This window comes from Canis lupus, chromosome 22 (genome assembly GCF_048164855.1).
Source record: "Canis lupus baileyi chromosome 22, mCanLup2.hap1, whole genome shotgun sequence".
Lineage (NCBI taxonomy): Eukaryota > Metazoa > Chordata > Mammalia > Carnivora > Canidae > Canis > Canis lupus.
In genome coordinates this window covers 12,780,416-12,801,179 of record NC_132859.1, presented here as the reverse complement: position 1 = coordinate 12,801,179, position 20,764 = coordinate 12,780,416, and the positions used below count along the sequence as shown (strand labels likewise).

The following is a 20,764-nucleotide window of genomic DNA, read 5'->3' as shown; positions in this document are numbered from 1 at the left end:
TAGGGTTACTGACTTCTTATATTAGAAAAATGTGTCCCATGGAGCTCATATTTCTAATTAGTACTGCACAGTTGTACACGTGCAATGAAAACTACCATAAAACTTGCGTAGGTTTTGTTTAGTAATTTAGCATTTAATCTATGAATCATGATGAAGAAAATGTTGGTCCAGTTGCCAGTTCTGAAAACCTTGTTTATCTGGAGTTTAAAACCCAAAACATTTTTAGATAAATACAGTTTAGGCGTGATGCTACATCAGCACAATGATTTCTTGATTTTTTTTTTTTTCTTCTTGTGAATAGGACTATGTGGCATCTGCTTTTCTAACCGTGTATGCCACCATTTTTTGATGGCATTGAATCTTATTCTAATGTGTAAATCTTACATTGGCTATGGTCCAAAACTAATACACTAGTGACTCTTCTTGAATGGTCTTTACTCCCCTGCAGAGAATGCTGCAGCCCTAGGAGGCGTGCGTAGAAAGACTGAGGCATTGCAAGATTGCAGACCCAAATGCCAGAGGAGCTGAAATCACTTTTGTTTGAAAAAGACTTGCATTTTAAAGATATGTTTGTTTTTGTTTTTGTTTGGGTTTCTTTTGGGGGGGGGGGTTGGCAGTGCTTACTGAGAGGTTCATGCCATGCATCTAGGAGCACCCCCATATACACAAGTGTGAGCATTTCTTTATAGCTTTGTGCAGGTTTGGGGATTCAGTCTAAAGTTGAGGGAAGGTGAGAACAGGTTGAAACCCTAGCACTAATGGAGTTCCTTAATAACTGCAGTATCTCCTGACCTTAGAAGGGAAGGGGAGTTCTCTTTCAGATTGGCTGATTTCAGTGGTTAGTTTTTGGCTGAGACATGGAACAAAACATGATTGCCCTTGACTAAAAAAAGCAGAAATTTAGCCAGCTGGTCCCTAAGCCCAAAAAGGACTTAAAGCAAGCCATTCTATGGTGTCAAGATTTCTGATTAACACTAAAAATGAAAATTAGCTTAAGCCACCAGTAGGCTGTAATATTATGTAAAAATGTTACAATTTGAATATATTATACTTAGTATGCTTTCTTTCTATTATTGGATTTTAGGTTATTTTTATAATAGTACTATAATAATTATTTTAAAAATACATTTTTCTTTATTTTAAAAATATTTATTTGTTAGTGAGCACAAGCAAGGGGAATGGCAGAGGCAGGGGAGAGGGAGAAGCAGGGAGCCTGCCACAGAACTCTATCCCAGGACCCCTGGATCATGACTTAAATGCTTAACTGACTGAGCCACCAAGGCGACCCAACACAACATTTTTCTTTAGATCTATTATTTCTTTTGGGTAGATTCCTTTGAGTGGAATTACTGGTGTCAGTATTAGTACATGTTAATAGCCTATGTGTATATTGTCAAATTATTTTTGGGAAAAAAATCCCAATTTATCTTTTTACATTAGGTTTTTGCCCTTTGTTTATTTTTGCCCTGGCTAGACTGATTACCTTGCTTTACCTTATTTTTTTTTAAGTTTTCTTATTTTAATTCCAGTATAGTTAACATATAATGTTATATTAGTGTTTTTGTATTCTTTGGGTAAATACCTGGTAGTGCAATTAGTGGATTGTAGTAGTTGTGTTTTTAATTTTTGAGGAACCTCCATACTGTTTCCCATAGTGTCTGTACCAGTTTGCAGTCTCACCAATATTGAATGAGGATTCCTTTTTTCCCCACATCCTCACCAACACTTGTTTCTTGCTTTTCACACTAGTTTATAGTACAGTTCTTTTCAACTTAATTTCAACATGTATCTTTTTTGGAACTTCTCATTTTTTGAAACATGCAGTTGATCAGTTTTTATATGGTTTTAGGGATAATGAACAAGGCAAAGAATTTGAAAAAAAAATATTGCTTTCATTTCAGTATTGCCATTTTCTAGTGGTGTGTTAGCATTTCTATTGTTATCTGTGCTGTTAATATTTTTAAAATACCAATATATCATATTTGGCAAATATCTATCCCTATGTGCCATTTTTAATTTTTATTTTATTTATGATAGTTCTGCAAATGAATTTATAGTATTGGATTTTTTTTTAAGTTAAAACAATATGTGTACCTATAGCATATAGAATAATATAGTAATCTTTGTCCCTGGCCCACATGTTTACAATGCCACTATCTTAAAAGATAACTAGTATTAACTGCTTGATGTGTAGTCTTGTACATATTTTGTATGTTTAGAGAAACATATGTGGCGTTTTTAAAATCTTTTCTTTAAACATAACCCTAACAAAAATAATTCCTGCTTAATTTAGAAAAATTAGTAGGTTAAAATAATATTATATGACTCAAATAATCAAAGTTGCTATATTTTGTTCCATCAGTTTTTTTATGGAAATGCTTATCACAAATTAATAAGAAAAAATTGAATACTGTGAAGCCATTAAAACATTGTTATTTTTTAAAAGATTTTATTTGTTTATGAGAGACACACAGAGAGAGGCAGAGACATAGCCAGAGGGAGAAGCAGGCTCCTCACTGGGAGCCCAATGCGGGACTTGATCCCAAGACCCTGGACCAGGCCCTGAGCCAAAGGCAGATGATCAAACACTGAGCCACTCAGGTGCCCTTCAGAGACATTGTTATAATGGTTACTTTATATATACATAATATATTTTTTAAGCCATCCCCTTATTGTTAGACTTTTGTTTTTAATTGAAGTATAGTTAACACATAATGTTTACATTAGTTTCAGGTATACAACATAGTGATTCCAGATTGTGAGATCTTTTTATAATCCTAGAATAATCCTAGAATAATTAGGAACAAAGGAAATTGCACTTGTGTTTTATTGCTGCGTTGAATTGGAAAATCTCTGGTCTTCAGTGACATTGAGAGTAAAGAAATGATTCCATTATTTGGTGTGCTACTGAGTAGTGTTTTACATGTTCTTTATCATGCTCCATAATCACTTCCTATTTCCACTTCCTAAATTCTTGATGTCTAGTTAGAACAAAAGATTTAGTGAAGAATTTTTTTAAATGCTTTAACTATATCTGTTGAACTGATCAATTGCTTTACTCTTTTCCAGTGATCTGTTTTCTCTAATCGATTTTCCAATTTTAAACCTACTTGTATTTGAAAGTCTTATTACCAAGTTCAAATTATTTTACCACAGTGCATCATCTGAAGAATTTAAAGTCCCACTATATCTCATTATAAGTTAAAATTTTAGCTGCTGGCGTAAAATAGTAAGTACAAATATTAGAACTCCTATTTACCGTGAACTGGTGAGCCCCCACTGTGCTTTGTATGGGATCTCTCTCCCTGCACAGCCGTCCAGAAAGTGCTGCCAGGCAGAAACCTGGAATGGCTTTAGGGCTCATCTCATTTGTTTTTCTCTCAGGGATCACAGGTCCTGCCTTGTATGTGGTCCAATATCTATAAAGAGTTATTTTGTATATACTGTCTAATTTTTTAATTGTTTTTGGTGGGAAGACAAGTTGATTCAGATTACTACATTTATGGTCAGAAGTGGAAACCTAACAGATATACTCTTAGAGCAAAATGTGGACAGTTATATAACTCAATACTATTTCTTGTGTTTCTTTTTAACCAACATTCCATTTGGACTTCGGTAGAAGAGCTAGGTACATGTTCTATATAGTACACCAGACAAAAAACTTCCCATTGCTCTAGATTGATCATTGTACTGTCTTTAATCAGAAATGACCTTACGATTTAGACTGTTCACTAGTTATTACATAAAGGAACAACTCAGCATCAGTTAAATATAAATGAAAATCAGTTGCACTCTTACTAATATTTAATCAAAATTGATCTAACAGGTTGGGTTTGGGTAGTTAGGTTAAGGTTAACTTTTTTGAGCTCACTTAGAATGATCGGATCTTTGGGGTAGTGTTATTCTTAATATTTAAGAGGCATACATAATCAGGGACACGTGGGTGGCTCAGTGGTTGAGCGTTCTGCCTTTGGCTCAGGCTGTGATCCTGGGGTCCTGGGATCAAGTTCTGCATCAGGCTCTCTGTGAGGAGCCTGCTTCTCTGTCTGCCTATGTCTCTGCCTCTCTTTCTGTGTTTCTCATGAATAAATAAATAAAATACTTTAAAAAAAAAAAGAGGCATACATATTCTTTAAGAGGCATACCCTGAGGTTATTCCATGGATGAGAATAACTAATTTCAAAAGAAAACAAAAATCATGTAGGCTAAAAAAAAAAAGTGCAATTCCTTTCCTTACAGTAGAAGATCCAGATGATGGGGTCTTTACTGAGAACCTGTCCAATGCCAATTATAAGAAAAATAGTCGTTCTGGGGCTGGCATTTCTACTGTCATAGGACCACTTGTTTGTGATGAGAACAAATGTGGTTGTTGACAAAAATGACAAGTCTTAAGTAATAACTAAAGCCAGGCAGTTTTTGTATTAACTGACAACCTAGAATATTTATACTGCAGTTTTCATGAGAGTTAAATCATGAACTGACAATAATCTAGCCTCAGCTAGTGTTACCTAAGGACTCTGGTATTTGAGAGAATCTAATAGATATGTTCACTATTTCAGTCTTTTTTTTTTTTAAGATTTTATTTATTCATGAGAGGCACAGAGAGAGAGGCAGAGACAGGCAGAGGGAGAAGTAGGCTCCTCATGGGAAGCCTGATATATGGGACTTGATCCCCGGACCTGGGATTATGCCTTGACCCATCAGGCCCTGAGCCGAAGGCAGATGCTCAAGTGCTGAGCCACCCAGGTGCCCCCACTATTTCAGTTTTTAAAATTATCTCATATCTTAATTTAATCCTGAGAATGGGAGGCTTTGGAGTATTTTGTTCGCCTTCCCTCCCAAGCACTTTTTTAAAATTTTGCTTTAACTTTAGGCTTGTTGTTTTTACAAAGTGTGGTCTGAGTGGAATTCTTGTAATCGTGTAATTTTATAATCACATAATTGAAGTGATGTGTTACTCGGTGTGTTTTCTATGGGGTTTTATGTCATAAATTCCTGCCTGAGTTTTGTTCCAGGAAGTAGCACAGACTACAGAGACAAATGTGTGTACTTTGTTTGTCAGGTAATGAAAAGAATGCTGTTCAACATGTTTCCCTTTGTGTCTCAACTGGCAGAAAATGTGAAGCTCAGTTCTGTGCCCAACCCAGATTGCCATTTACTTCAAGCAAAGGGTAATGTCAACTTGCCTTTTACTTCATGAGTATGATTAAAACTGTTCTCCCCCTTCTTACCTTCCCTTTTGAATTTAGGATATATATCCCCTATTCTTCCAAAAACATTTCAACTATCTTATGAAATAAACCTAAGATAATGGAGTAATTAGGAATAAAATGTTCAGAGCAGGTGGTCTGCATTGACCACCTGCTAACAAGAGAAAAATGCTGAGAGAAAGTGGATTTTAGGAACAATGACACATTCAAAAGTGTAACCTTTAGCAAAAACCATGAAGCTATTAGGAACTGAGCAAGGATTTGGGGATTTGGTCACTTTACTGGATCAGTGTATCAATGAAAAGGTGACCGGATTTCAGACATTTGAGAAATGAGATGGTAAGACAGTAAAGCACAGAGAAATAGATTGTCTTTTAAATTAGAATATGAAATGTGCAAGGAACAAGAGATATGAAACACTGTAGCCGAGTCATTTACAAGACAGGGATGGAATTAGAGAAGAGCAGAAACCTACAGTTTTGTATTTCACTTCAATTTCTCATTGTCCTGTGCTAAATATCCTGTGTTTTGTGACCTAAAGCACTTACTCTCCTTTAATTTTCTTCTGAAGTTTTTACATTCATGTGATTAAGAAAATATGCCTGTTGTTTTTTAGGGGGAATTTATTTTCATATGCTTTGTGTCATTTTTCAGAAAAAAAGTAACTTGCTAGTTTTTCTAGTCTTTGCATATATGACCAGTTTTTGTTTTATCAGTGCATTTTTTAAACCCTTGAGTTGAACTTGGGGACTAGCAGCAGGCAAATCATAAAAGATTTGCTACAGTGAATGGCCCCAAAGGTGGAGACTACATATGTATCGGATTTGCTCTAGTATCTACCATGATGCCTGGCTCAGTTGACACCTTAATGAGTCAATGGATGGCTGAATGAGTGAGCAACTCCGTGTCAAGAATCTGTGACTCAGAGGACAACTGGTATCTGAAGTTGAGGCGTATGGGAGACGCAATACTATTTTTCCAATGTACTGATGATACAACTTCAGGAGTATTGGTTTTATGATCATGTTTCTGTTTTGGACTGGTAAACTGTGGCATTTCTGCCTCTGACGCTGGACACAGGATTTTGTTAGAGATAAGGTACACTTGGGAGTATCTTTACGTGTTAAAAAGTATGCTTGGAGTCTCTCCAGAGTGGTTCACATTTGGGAAGCTGAGGTCTCTTAACTCCCATCATGATTTAGATGAGGGGTTGACCTCTCAGTATTTGCCACTTGTGGATTAACCAAATGTATATTGTATATGAGGAGACCAGTGTTCTAGGCTCGGATTTGCCCCCTCTTAGCTGAGCTAGGATTATTCCAGCTTTTTGAGTTTCAGCATGCTCTTCTATTAAAACAGCGAGATTGCTTTTCCGATGTGTTTTCTAGCTCCAAAGTTTTGTGAGTCTATTTTAGGAACCAGGTCTGCAATATTTCAGACACCCACCTGTACAGGATCTACTCATTCCTTGCTGAACCGAGAAACCACCTATTATTAGTCATTTTCTTTTTGGCAAATTAGGCCAAATCAGGCCTCTGTCCTTGGCCCTTATTCTAGGGTACAGATTCTCAGGAGATTTCTAGTGCTTTAACAGTAAGAGCTGAGCCTTCCATTTAGAGGCAGGTAGTTTTAGTGAGGTCATAACTTAGTTTACTGAGACAAGTACATGCATAGCAGAGTTGTCACATACTTGTTTATGAGATTACTGTGTCAGCCAGTTGGGTGACAAAATGTAGAGAGCAAGACTGCATTTCACCACCTCTGCAAAATAGAAAATGCTTTTGTTGTTTGTTCAAGTTTTCTATGTTTCCAGCATACAACTGTGAGATAGAGAAAAATGTTATGCACGACTTGGGTTTAAAAACTCAAGTAAAAAAAAGAATGACTCCTCTGTTCTTCTGTTTCTTTTCTCTTTTTTTAAGATTTTATTTATTTATTCATGAGAGACACAGAGAAAGGCAGAGACATGGGCAGAGGGAGAAGCAGACTCCCTGCGGGGAGCCTGATGTGGGACTTGATCTCAGGACCCTGGGATCATGCCCTAAGCTGAAGACAGATGCCTAACCACTGAGCCACCCAGGCTTGCCTTCTCTGTTCTTATTGATGATTCCAAACATATAAAGTGTTATACATTTGGGAAAGGATGAAGAAAGTTTTTCATTTCTTTTGTTTTTTTCCTGATTTCTAAAGACATTCATTTTGAGGTATTCATTAGAATGAAAGAATGAATTTAAACTAGAAGGAGAAAAAGTCTCCATGCCAACTTTAATAATTTTTTGCTCCCAGCCCCCATGTCTGATCACCTCTATCAGCTTCTCTCTCCATGTCTTTCTAGTCCTCCTCTCTAATGAGGATAAAAAGATATAAAATTGTCTCTCTGGGCAGGAGGAATGGAGAATCCAAGACTGGAATGAGGGCAGTCAATTTGAAAGTGATTGTGTTATATTCACCCAGACCAGTGATGAGAGTCTGAATGAAGATAGGCTCAACAGGAATAGGAGGGGAGTAGTTTTGAAAAATGTCAATTTTTCAAGCAGAAGGTCTAAACTGAGTGATAAGAAATCCGGAAAGACTTGATCTTCTGACTCAGAGGCCTGGTAGGTAGATGGTGGTAGCACCAGCTAATGAGAGAGGACAGTAGGTTTGGGGAGAGATGATCTGTTTGGAAAATGTGTAGTTTGACCGCCTGAAGCCTCCCAGTGATGTTGCTTAAGAGATAGTTGATGATGTAGATTTGTTACTAAGAGAGATTTGCAAGACGGTGTGAGCTGATATTATTGCTCCTAGTTTTAAAGCCAGGCAGCTGAACTAAAGAGGTTAATTAGCAAAGTAAATTGACAATATATGATAGACTGGGCACTCAAATTCATGTGCATTCTGTCCTTGCCTTAACCAGTTGGAGTGAGTCTTTAAAACGAAGGCAGTGGGAATCTTCTGAGAAAGCAAAGATTTTTCTCTGAGAAATCTCTACTGGAGTGTCTTCCTGTCATCAAAGGAAACTATGTTTGAGAAAAGTGAAAGTCTGGAAGAACTTTTGAAGCTAGTGCATCATGACCTTTCACCTGCCTCCCCACCTTTCTCTTTCAAAATGGGTACTTGCTGCCCGAGTCAACACACATACCACAAACATGGGTTTTGGATAGGATCTGGGAGCTACACAGACTTTGGTGGCTCTGGGGTTAGCTTATTCTACTTCCTGTCAAATAAACCATTTCATTTGATGCTGTGGTTCCTGTGGTTACTATTCAGGTAGGGGGTCGAGAGAGTTTACAAGCAAAGCAGTGAACTCTTTCTCTTCTAGCACTGTTGGTAGCCAGATGGCTTCATTCTGTTCTCTTTTTCCTCTCCACACTCCTCCCTCACAGCCTGTTTATTCCTCTTCCACTCAACACCACATTGGCCCCAGCTCTAGCACTGACCACATAGCTCCGTTAGTTATGAGCTTTCTATCTACCACTCTTTGTGCCACCTTACTCTGGAGAGTGGGAACTCCTATACCACATAAGCTGGGTCTTGACTAAGCCAGTGTGCCACTATAAACATGAGAGGAATCTCCTGTTGAGATTCCTATTCTCAGCCTGAGAAAACTCACCAGCATTTGCATACCAGGACAGCCTGATTCATAATGTCTGATCCCTGCCATTCTACATCCTCTTTATGAGATGGTTAAAGCAACCTTTTTTTAAAAAAAAAAAACAAAAAAAACAAAAAACAAAAACAACCTTTAAAAAGTGTTTTCCCAAATATTTTTCTTTGATTCTCAGTTCTTTGCTCTAAATTGTAGTTGTGCCACTGGCGTAATCTCAGTGGCTTTTTTCACTGGAAGCCATTTTATTCCATTACCTACACTTTAATGCCTTGAAACTGCCATGAAAGTTTTATAGGCTAATTTTTAAAAGTACCACAAAAGTGAATGAGAGGCAATATATCTTAGGATATCAGAATACAACAGTATTATTCTGTATTTTCAGATCTCCTTGAACCTTATGATCCCATGAGGCTTTATGGAATACATAGTAAATGCAGCCTGGTTGGAAATTTTTGGTGCCTGTGCTGACATTTCATATTAGCACATTACCAAGGGTTTTAGTAACTATATAAAATGGGAGGCTCATTAATGCATATAAAATAAGTTAAAAGTACTCATTTTCAATTGATAGGTTTTTAAAGTAGCTTCTCCTAGTACTGGGCCATCTGAAAGAGCATGCTACTTACTGGTTCCAGTGAAGAAAGACAAGCTTCACTCTACTAAGAGGTACAATGCAAGATTTGCCAGGTAGGAATGGATGAGGTGAGATGTGCAGAAAATTCACTTCAGTGCCCTTCCAGTAACCTATATCTTTTCTTCCAAGATCGATCCCCAGTCTTTTATTTGCTTATTTTTGATTTATTTCCACTACAGAATTTTTCCAATAATGCTAGTCTTTTGCTGTAATCAGGGCTGTGACAAAACTTCAGCAGTCCTTATGCAGCATTGTCGTGTTTGCATTGGATCAACTGGGCTTTAGCAAATACCATCCTTCAGTGATAGGGGCGGAAATGATGTGGCAGGAGCTATGGTGATAGGGAAGGTTCTATTTAGGACATCTCATTCCCCCTTCATTGTGCAACCCATCAAGTGCCATTTCCTCTTCACTTAACAAATACTGTTCTGTATTGTTCTAATCTTCTTCATTCCATTGGACTAATATGTCTATTCTTTTGTGAAAGTCATGCATGGCATGAAAATGTTTGACTGTGATTAAAAATTGTTAGCCTTCACTTTTTAGTTATAATGATAATTTAATACCAGATTTGCAAATTATTTAAATAGGCCTGTTCCAGTCCCCTAACCTTTATACCTCTCTCCTTTTCCTTATCTTTTGGTTCAGATAGGGATTTTAGAAGAAGACATTGTGAATTAGAATAAAAGTACAAATGATGGTGAGAACTTTCCTCTAAAATCTATATCCAGCAGAACGACCAGGAGGGCTTGTTCAAATATAAATTGTTGTACCATTGCCAGCCCTTTTGCCACCAGAGTTTCTGATCCAATAACCTGGAATGGGGCTGAAAATTATATTTATGTCAAGTTCCCAGGTAAGGTGATACAGTGGGTCTGGAGACCACACTTTGATAATCACTGCTCTAAATCAAATGTAGTGTTGAATTGAAATTTTTGCCTCAACCCCTTGCTTTTCTATCCCATGTAGTTTCTTTTTCTATCTACTCAGTCCTATCTCTAAATGGACAGTGGCATCTGTATAGGACAGTGGCATCTGTGATCATACATATCAAAAAAACATCAAAGTCTCAGCCACTGTCTCCTTAGCCCTTCAGAAGTTCTTTCTCTAAACCCTCAACATACGTTCACATTCCCCTTAGTTGGGCTTCTGTATCTCTCATCTTCTTGACGATTCCTTTCAGAAGAACTATCTTGGGTGGACCCAGAAACTCCTTAAAATCCGAATCCAATATTTTTACCCTTTTATCTCACACAGAATAATGGATGCAAGACGTGTGGCAACTTCCCATTTCCTCCTCTTAGCTATAGCACATAGATTAGAATTGACCAAAGAGTTGAATCCCTGGATGGATCTACACCTACTTCTTTCCTAAGGAAGGGGTATTGAATTTTTGATGCATCTCTTTAAATTTTTCCTGCATCTGTACTTAAACACAGGTGGCTGTATATCAAATAGAATGTAAAAGCAAAGGTAGAGAAAGGAAATGACGCAAAGCTTTTACCGAGGTACGGTAATCTTGCTGACCTCGGGCTTTTGCTCCACACTACGTGGTTATCTTGTACCAAAAAGCCTTCATGACATGTGATATAATAAGTAATTATAATTGTTGTAATTTACAGAAGGTTTGAATAAATGTCAGGAGTAGACTAATGTTTCCATGCCTTTCTCAAACCTCACAAAACACAATGCAAGTATCACTGCTTCAATGAGGAAAGTGAATGTTAGAAATCTAGTTTGCTCAAAATTCCTCAGTAATTGGCAGTGCTGGTATTTGTGCTCAGATCTCATTTCAGAGTTCATCATCTTCTCAATGCCATCATGTGTAGTCAGCAGGATACTTTAAAAAAGCAAATTACTTTGAGAGGGAAAAACTAATTTTGCTGTGGGAAGCTAGCTGCCGCTCATGCTAAGTGATCTGGTAACTAACAATAATAGTGGTAATAGTAATAATAAATATTGATAACATTTATTGGAACTATATTCCAGGCTCTGTGCTTTACATGATTTTTTTTCACTTAATCTTAGAGCAGCAGTATGATACAGGTACTACTGTTATCCGGATAATGCTTTCTAGTCTTAATGGATTTTATGTGCATTTTGGTTTAATCAGTTTACTTTTTGACATTATTCAAGTTTCATAAACTTCATTGGCGTGGATTTCCTCACCTGTAACATCAAGTGGTTAGGTGATATGATACGGGGTTTTCATGCTACTAGCTCCAGCATTCTCTAATTCTGTGAAATAGAGGCTGTCTTTTGAATTTTGTTCATAATTCCAAATTCTGGCTTTCATTTCTAGTTGAGTAGAAGATGAGAGATATTCTTATATTTTATGATAAACTTTTACTCACACAAGTCTCCTGTAAGTTTTTAATTAGGAAAATAAAGCATGCTCATGAAAGAATAAATAGTATAGAATTTTAAAATGTAAAAATCCCCTTTCTAGTCCTACTCTCATGCTCATCTCATATCCAGAAGAAACATATTTTTTAAAAGATTTTGCTTATTTATTCATGAGAGACAAAGAGAGAGAGGCAGAGACATAGGCAGAGGGAGAAGCAGGCTCCATGCGGGGAGCCCTACATGGGACTCTGTCCCGGGACTCCAGGATCACGCCCTGAGCTGAAGGTGGCTCTAAACCGCTGAACCACCTGGCCTGCCCCAGAAGAAACATAAGTTTGTATAGACACTTTAAAATTCTGCCTAACAAAATCAATTCCCAAAATTTCTCTCCCATAGGCATCCAGATTTCCTTATATCTAAGGTGTGAGTAAAACAGAAGAATTCCACATTCTGGAATAGTGAGTGCTAAGTATGTGGGTTTTGTTAATGTGAGTGCCCATATTTGGAAGAAAGAAGAAAACAACAAAACCTAATCGAGTCTAGTCCCTGGGAACATGGCACAAAAAATGGCTCCCATGTCTTCCACCAGTTTAAATAGGTGCTCTCAGTGTTCTGGGAATGGGGTGATAGAAGCACCCTATTGGTCTGACTGCCTAGCTCTGCCCAGTGGGGGCAGGTTGAAGGCAGTAGCCATTGTGGCCAAGAGTGTAGACCTGGGAGCCAGACCATCTGAATTTAAATCCCAGGGCTTGGGATCCCTGGGTGGCGCAGCGGTTTGGCGCCTGCCTTTGGCCAGGGGCGCGATCCTGGAGACCTGGGATCGAATCCCACGTCGGGCTCCCAGCATGGAGCCTGCTTCTCCCTCTGCCTGTGTCTCTGCCTCTCTGCCTCTCTGTCTCTCTCTGTGTGACTATCATGAATAAATAAATAAATAAAATCTAATAAATAAATAAATAAATAAATAAATCAATCCCAGGGCTGACACTTGTGTGCTTTTGGGCAAATTACGTCTTTTTTGCCTCTGTTTCCCCATGTGTAAGGTTGTTTTGAGTAATTAGGTGAATTAATATATTAAGAATTTCAAACAGAACCTAGAATATAGCAATCATTACATAAAGGTTGGCTAAATAAAACGACGCAGAATCCTTTTCTGTAGTCCCTCCTGATAGATGGTTTTGCTCACAGTTGTTCCTGAATGCCTAGCATGGAATTTGGCAAATTTTAGTTGCTCAATGCATATTTTTAAATGAGCGGTACTTGAATATTTCTGGAGTCAGGGATCAGAACTCCATGATAAGTTCATTTCCTAGTTGGATAGCTCTAGATGATAGAAAATACTTAACTTTAGTAAGTCAAAAGCATGCCACCTGTCACTTCCACCCATTATTCCTGGTTCCAAATTCTGCAGCAACTCACCGTGACTCCTACACATTGATTGGTGGCATTTCCTCACATATTTTGAAGATGGTTTATGTGCTTTTTCTCTTTTTAGAGTGAAGCATTTGTCAATAATTACTCCATAGTTTGGTATCTAGATACCTTATATTGACTACCAACATTTTCCTTTCAGAACTTTCCCTCCTCTGACCTTAGCCCACTCATAAAATTTTTGGATTATTAGGAATCCCCTTTATGGCACCCCACCTGACTAGTGACTTTTTTTAAATTTCACCCAATAAAATCTTAGTTGACCATGATCTATTCTTAAGACTCAACCCTATGATAAGCTTGTATATTAATTAAAGTTAAATTATTTTTGCTTCATAGGGGTTTCATTTGTCTTCAGATATGGCTCCAGTTCTTTAACTTCAACAGACCTTAGGTCTTGCCCTGATCATTTTTTACATAGATGATTGTGTTTACTTCCCTCCTTCCAATGTTTTCTTGATATTGCTACCAGAATTAAAATTCCTAAAGATTTTTAGCACATTTCTGGCCTTCTTAGAAATCATTGGTAACATCTCTGTTTACAGAAGAAAGTCACTTTTGTGTAACCAGACACATGATTAGCTTTTTAAACTATTTTCCTAGCCTCATTACCTGACCATTTTTCTTATTATACTACGTACTCCTCTAGTCAGTTAGGTAAGACGGCCATGGAACAGATGCTTTTATGTCTTTGGATCTTTGCACATGAAGCTTCTTTAACCTAGAATGCCTTCTCTTCTCTGCTTTGTAATAACCCTTTACCTTAACCAAATCCTCCGTATTCTTCTGTGTTTAATTCAGATACCTCCTCTTCTATATCCTTGAGTCTCCCAGACAAATTTCATCATTTGCATTTTTAGTATTGACTTAATACATGTTTGTTTCTTTGTACATATAAATCATTGTATTTTAGCTGTTTATGTGTGATTATAGTTGTAATCATATTTAGTATCTTATGGTTAAAAATGTACTTCTATTTGGTCTTCACATTCTGTAAATTAGAATTCCTATTGTATATATAGATAAAATTGGAGACAAAACAGTCTCTGAATGTGGTTAATACCTCGATAATTTAGATAGTATTTCTTCAGACTTACCACATATGAAGCCTTATTCTGGGTGTCTTAAACAAGTAATGAATGATTTAATTTCTTACCACAGCCCCATAAGGTTACTACAAGTACTGTGTTTCATTGAGTTTTAAGATCTATCTTGTTTACTTAGCTGCTGTTACATAACAAAGCTCCCCCAAATGAAGTGGTCTAAAATAATAAATAATCTTGCTCAGGAATCTATAGAATGGTTTTGCTGATCTGAGTAGGCTCAGATAATTTTACAAAAGCTCACTCATGCATCTGTAGTCAAATGGTGGTAGGCTGGGTGTGGAGTAATCTAGTAAAATTTTGGGTAGAATGAATTGTCTTTGTTCCAAGTGGTCTCTCCGCTTTCTAACAAATTGGGGGGGTGGGGAGGTGCATTTTCCTAGTGATGGCAGAGTTCAAGGGCCAAGTGGAAATGCACAAGACCTCTTGAGTGTCAGTCTGCAATGGGCACGTTATTATGTCTGTCATATTATACTGGCCCAAATTGGTCACAAGGCAAGCAGAGATTCAGGTATTGGAGAAATAGACTTCTTGATAGGAGAAGCTGTGAAGTCATGTTGCAAAAGATGTGGATTGAGGGAAGGGAAGAGTTGGTGTCATATGTATAATCAAGCTGCCAGACCCCCCCACCCCCGCCCCACTGAACTATAACATCTCTTCCAGAGACAATTTGTGTTTGCTTCTGCTAGTCACCTGGAGCATGACCAATCTAAGGCCACTTTCAATTAAATTCATTTTTGAGGTTTTTCAGACCATACTGATAGCGTGAATTCAGCCTACAAGGATACTGACTTCTTATTTCTTTAAATTTTTGTGTTTTAAAGATTTCATTTATTCGAGAGAGACAGAGCTAGTGAGAGGGGGCAGGAGTGGGGAGGAGAGAGAGAAGCAGGCTCCCAGCTAAGTAGGGGGCCCAACAATGCAGGCTCCTCCCCAGGACCCTGGGAGCATGACCTGAGCCCAAGACAGAAATTTAACCTACTGAGCCACTCAGGCACCCCTGACTTCTTATTTATATTCCAGGGAACATATTTCTTCCCTTTGCAGTTTGTCAGAGTAGAGTCATGCAAGTTTCTGATCTCCTGCTCTGTATGTCCGGTCTTTTTCTCATTTGTCATATTGAGGTCATAACCACTTTACATGGGATCTTCTTTTTAACTTCCTGCTTTGGTGGTTTTTCTTTTGTAGTAGTCTTGCAATGAAGCACATCTTCGATAAAGTCTGGTATATCTCTACTATAAAGATGAGGAATTTGAACCATGTTAAGTTTAATTAAGTTTCCAAAGGCCTGGCTGCTAAACAGTAGAAGGATGAAAGCCCAGGTATTCTGGCCTACTACTAGCCACTGCCATTATTCAATTATAGAATTGAATATTTAACTTTAAAAAAATGCATTATGACTTAGAAATTTCCATATATTGTGCCTTTTATCACCACTGTCTTCACAGTTGATGGAGATTACATAATTTAATATGTACATACATATATAAAGGATCAAATATAAATAATATGCTTTGTCTTTCAGGTAATACACATTATTCTATTAGTGACCTAACTTTATAAAGTTAATATATATTCAAGATCTAGAATAATTCAATATATTAAGAGAGACTTTCCAGCATTTCTTAAAAAATAATATTTCTGTAATCAACCTATTTTAATTAGTTCTGTCTCTATCTTCATAAAATACTGACACTCCCCAAGGCTAAAATGCCCGTTGCTATCTTTGGTCTGATAACCATGTCTATCTACTAAATTATCCACTGTTAAAAATAGGGGCTTCATAATTATATGAGTCACTTAAACTCCTTAATTGAAATAATTCATATGCAGTAGACAACTAACAAATATTAATGAAAAGATAATGAATTGAAACCCCAATAACATTTTTATCTAGCTGTGAAAAAGCTATGATTTTGAAATTTTAATATTTAGTTTTTTAATTTTACAAAGAATTACCTTGTTGCCCTAAGCTGTTGTTTTTTCCATCTAGCTTTAAAGTTTAGAAGTATTAAACACTTTTTTTTTTTAATTTCATACAAGTTGAGATAAGCTCTGAAATATTTGCCAATAAAGAACCACAAGTTTTTCTCAGGCTGCAAAGCAGCAATGGGATATTAAATATTTAAAAACCCTACAAAGTTTTCTTTCTGAGCTGCCAAGCTTTTCTAAAGAAACCTATTAAAAGAATTCCCTCCAGTATCCATAAGATGCCCACATTTCATGAATATAGGTAATACCTTTCCCTCCATGTTATAAATAAATCTAAAATTTCTTCTTACTGAAACTCCTAAAAGTAAACATATGATGCTTTTTCTCATCAAGCTCTAAGGAGATCCCCACATAGATTTTCACCACCTACAAATAGCCAAGCTTTGGTTATTAGAAAATGCCATATGTTTCTCAGTCTGGCACCTTGGTACGTGGGTTTTTAGTTTTCTTCCAGTTGGAGATGTGCAGTGTCAGACTGTAATACTAATACATAAGACAAATAGTTCAGAATCTTTTTAGTTTCTTAAGTAGATTTCTGGGCATACTTAATTCAACAGATTTGGAGTTGACATATGTTATAGCCATATTTCATTTTGGGTAAATAAACCAGTGATCTTCCAGTAAAGATTTTTCAATTATTTTTTGACGCAAAAATTTTCTCCCAAATGCCAAATTTTACCAATTTTAGTCTCCCCCTTTTTTTTCTGCTAGCCTTTTACATTTTATTTTATTTTATTTTATTTTATTTTATTTTATTTTATTTATTATTATTATTTTTTTTTTTATTCATGAGAGAGACACACAGAGAGAGGCAGAGACATAGGAAGAGGGAGAAGCAGGCTCCCTCCTGCAGTCAGCCACTGAGCCTCCCACGTGCCCCTCTCATCTTTCTTTTTTTTTTTTCTCTTTAGACTGCATTATGTTAGTTCAAAGAGATTTTTGTCTTTCAGTCTCAAAGTGTGACTAAAATGGTAAATATTTAGTAGTTCTTCTTCATAATCATTTGGTTGCTATCATACAATGTATTTCTTTTTTAAAGTCAGCTTTTCAGACCATGTCTGTTGCCTTTAAAGTTTCATTTATTTTCAGCATAAATCCTTGAAAATTATTTTTGTTCAACAAATTGTTGGTGGGTATAGTAGTAACACTAGAGAAAGAATAGTAGCTAACTTTTTACTTTGGAGGGTTTTAAATGCTCTGTTTGCCTCAAGATAATACAATTAAGCCAAAAAAAAATGTACAATGCTTTTTAGTTCTAAGGACTAAGTAAAAAAACACACACACCTAAAAAAACATTACACTAAGAGTAGGTTTGTTGTGTTTATTTGGATCTTACAGAACTATTATAGTGTAGAAAGATTCTGAAAGCGTTTCTTGCTTCACCTGTTCAAAAATGGAATGAAATTAAGTCTGTGTGATAGTCTCTAGAGATGACTGGCATCTATTTCTTCTGTTTCTGTGCATAGATGCCACTCCTCCATCCAAAAGTGGAGTGTAATTCTTCTCTCCATAATTCTGGGCTGGCCATCTGAGTGCTCTAATCAATAGAATGTGGCATAAGTGGCATTCCAGGTCTTCTGGGTCCAGGCCTTACACGCACTAGGGGTTTCCTATTTCTTCTGTTTAGAACTCAGCGGTCATTCTTTGAGGAGGTCCAGTAGCCATATAGATAGGTCCACATGGAGGAGAACCAGGGCCTCTGCCTTTTAGCTCCAACTGAGCTCCCAAATGGAACTGTGTGAATTTCCTGCTGTATGAAGCAGGCCTTTTGGACCTCATACCTGATGTGGGAAACAAGGTCAGAAGAAAAATTATCAAATTGTCTTACTACTTGCAGCCTATTGACAAGTCCTTGAAGTGGGCAGAGAGACATTCCTCTAGGGACTCAACTGCCTGGATATTGACACTTTGCTAAGGGCAAAAGGCAATCTTAGCCCGACCCCCAGGATCCTGTAAGTCTACTTTAACATAAAAATTCCTTTGGAAACTTCATCACTACCCCACCTCCCCTCCAAGATACATGTTGGCAATCATCCCCAAATATATGACCTACCGATATACATCTGAAGGGTCTCAATGAGTAAGGGACAGGTGGGGCTATGTAGAGAATGATAGGTAGGGGGCTGGTTGGTTGATCAGGCTCACAGAAATCCCAGAAATGCTGAAGGGTAATGAAATCAGAGATAAGGGAACAAATCAGACCAGCCTGCCCTGGGTGTCAGAGGTGGGGGTCTTTTTATGGCAATCACATTGTGACCAACAAAGAATTACCACGCCCCAAAGAAAAAGTAAGCCATTAAAGATGTTACCACCAGTCCTTACCCAAATTAAGACATCATAAGAATGATAAGGCCACAGGCTCCCTGGTCAGTTCTGTACAAAAGAATGCCCATGTTGGCAAACTGGTCTGGACCCCTCTCACTTCTGAGAGCTTCTTCTCTATCCTTAATAAAATTTTATTGCTTTGCTCACTTTCCTTGTCCACAGGATTCATTCTTTGACTCCATGGGACAAGAACCTTATGTCCTGCTTCTCAGCCATCTTAGTATCCCAACCTATATCATGTGAAGCACAAAACACACCTAGTCAACATGCACGTATAGGAATATGTAACTAGTATTAGTGATTCTGTATAAGAGGAAGATTAGGAATAGGTCAGATCATTGAAATGAGATCTGGGGGATCAAGGAAATGGTACCAGGGAAAGTGCAAGGGAAGTTTAACATTCTAAACTCTAAATTCTTCAGTTTCTCATGTTGAATTGGGGCAAGGGGGGGCATTTTACCATGATTCTCTAAGTACTGTCCTTACCATGCCCTCGGGACTCAAAAGAGAGAAAGGCTAGTTTATAATCTAAAAAAGGCTGTATTACTTTTAGCCAATCAGTATATGCACCAGGAAGCCAGAAAGGTGTGTGGAGTGGCTCTTCTTAATCTCAGTAATTTTTATGCATCCAAAGTACACCAGGGATGGATTAGGGGTCAGGTCTTCACGCTATTCATATTGCTGTCTTGGCTTCTCAGAGCACTGATCTTGTCTCCTTTCCTCCTCTAGCATTAACCTTTCCTCCTCTAGCATTAATTCTGTGCTGTCTTGTGACCCTCACCTGCCCCTTCATTCTAGAGAGTGCTCCTGATGTTAGTATTTGGAGAAGGTAGTTTGAGACAAACTCCTCCCAGGAGTACAACCTCAAAGTCTGAGGTCTCCAAGACAGTCTTGCAGGTTTACTGCCAGTTTTATTGCCAACTTTGCTTAGCATTGTAAGGATTGTTATGCTAAAATATTGAGTCGCTTTTTTCTTTCTCAATTGCTTTACAGAACGCAGCCTTACTTTCCTTTGCATTGTATATTCTGTATCCTAGGCAACCTCTCCTTGCCACTACTCCCCTCCCCCATACAGCACAACCTGTCACAAAACGACAGCCTCAGATTTTAAATCAGTAGGTCTTTCTTGTTGACTTTTTTTTTTCCCCAGAATATTTTCAGTGCCTCAGCTTTCCCGATGAAAGTAGTTTCCTTGTCTCAAGGGGAACCCTCCCCACCCCCCACAAAGGAAAAATGCTTTTATTTCTGTTACTGACATACCAACAAGCCTGTCTTACTTTCCTGTAGTTCAGAGTGACTCGTCTTATTGGTGTAGAGACTTCGCTGGATTGATGAAGTTTTTCCTTTATTAAGTTTTGACCACAAGGTTTCAATGGTTTGAAGCATCTGAAAGAGACTTTTCAGGGGCATTAGACTGGGTGTTGGAGTATTCTCTCCAGGTCTTGGTAGAACTTCTACTCACCTCTGTGGGAGCCAAAGTGATGACTTGTATAAATATCACTGATGGTCATCTCCTGGCTTCCCACGGGTCTGTGAGGTTGCTCCTTTTGTTCTTTTGTTAAATGCTGTTACTGGCTACTTTACACTTTAATGGTTTGGTGAAGTGCACTTGCCTCTAAAGCTATTAACCAAAGGCACTAACTTCTAAGAATTTTAAGGTTGATTAGAATATTCACAAAAACATGACTTAAGAAAAAAAGATAGCCAGAGGGAAATATTTGTGTGTAATAAAACCAAAATGAAGTTAGGATTCAAAAATTACCGAAGTCTCTTAAGTCTTTGTAAAGGAGTGCATGCAGTATTAGGATGAAGCAAAAATTCAGACAGTTAATGGCAGGTACTGAAGCCAGCACAATAATACCAGAATCCATTTTAATTGTATGAAAGGTTTAATATGCTGAACCTAATAGCAGCATCCAAGCTATTTGAAAAATTTAGCATATTATGAAATTTTACAATTTAAAATAGCCAATTATGACTTTTTAAAGTATTAGGCTATAGTGAATCTTTTTACGTAGTGTTTAGAAATACATGTAAAAGCAATTCCTTGCAAATTCACAGCAACTGTGAAGTATCAATCCTTTTTTTTTTTTTTTAAGGAAATAGGGAATACAAATTATCATCCAGATATTTAAAA

General features: G+C 37.4%; 1 long non-coding RNA gene across 19 annotated transcripts in view; it reads left to right on the top strand.

The window, feature by feature from the left end:
- LOC140613892 (uncharacterized) overlaps positions 1 to 20,764 on the top strand; it is a 195,920-nt gene that overhangs the window by 39,327 nt on the left and 135,829 nt on the right. For 16 of the 19 annotated variants that reach the window (XR_012014794.1, XR_012014799.1, XR_012014798.1 and 13 more), the window contains one exon: positions 5,063 to 5,171. The exons of 2 other annotated variants lie outside the window; for them this stretch is intronic. This is a non-coding gene — a long non-coding RNA (uncharacterized lncRNA). Of the gene's footprint in view, positions 1 to 3,069; positions 3,230 to 5,062; positions 5,172 to 20,764 lie in introns of all 19 variants that reach the window. One more of the 19 variants, XR_012014784.1, reaches the window with a different exon arrangement.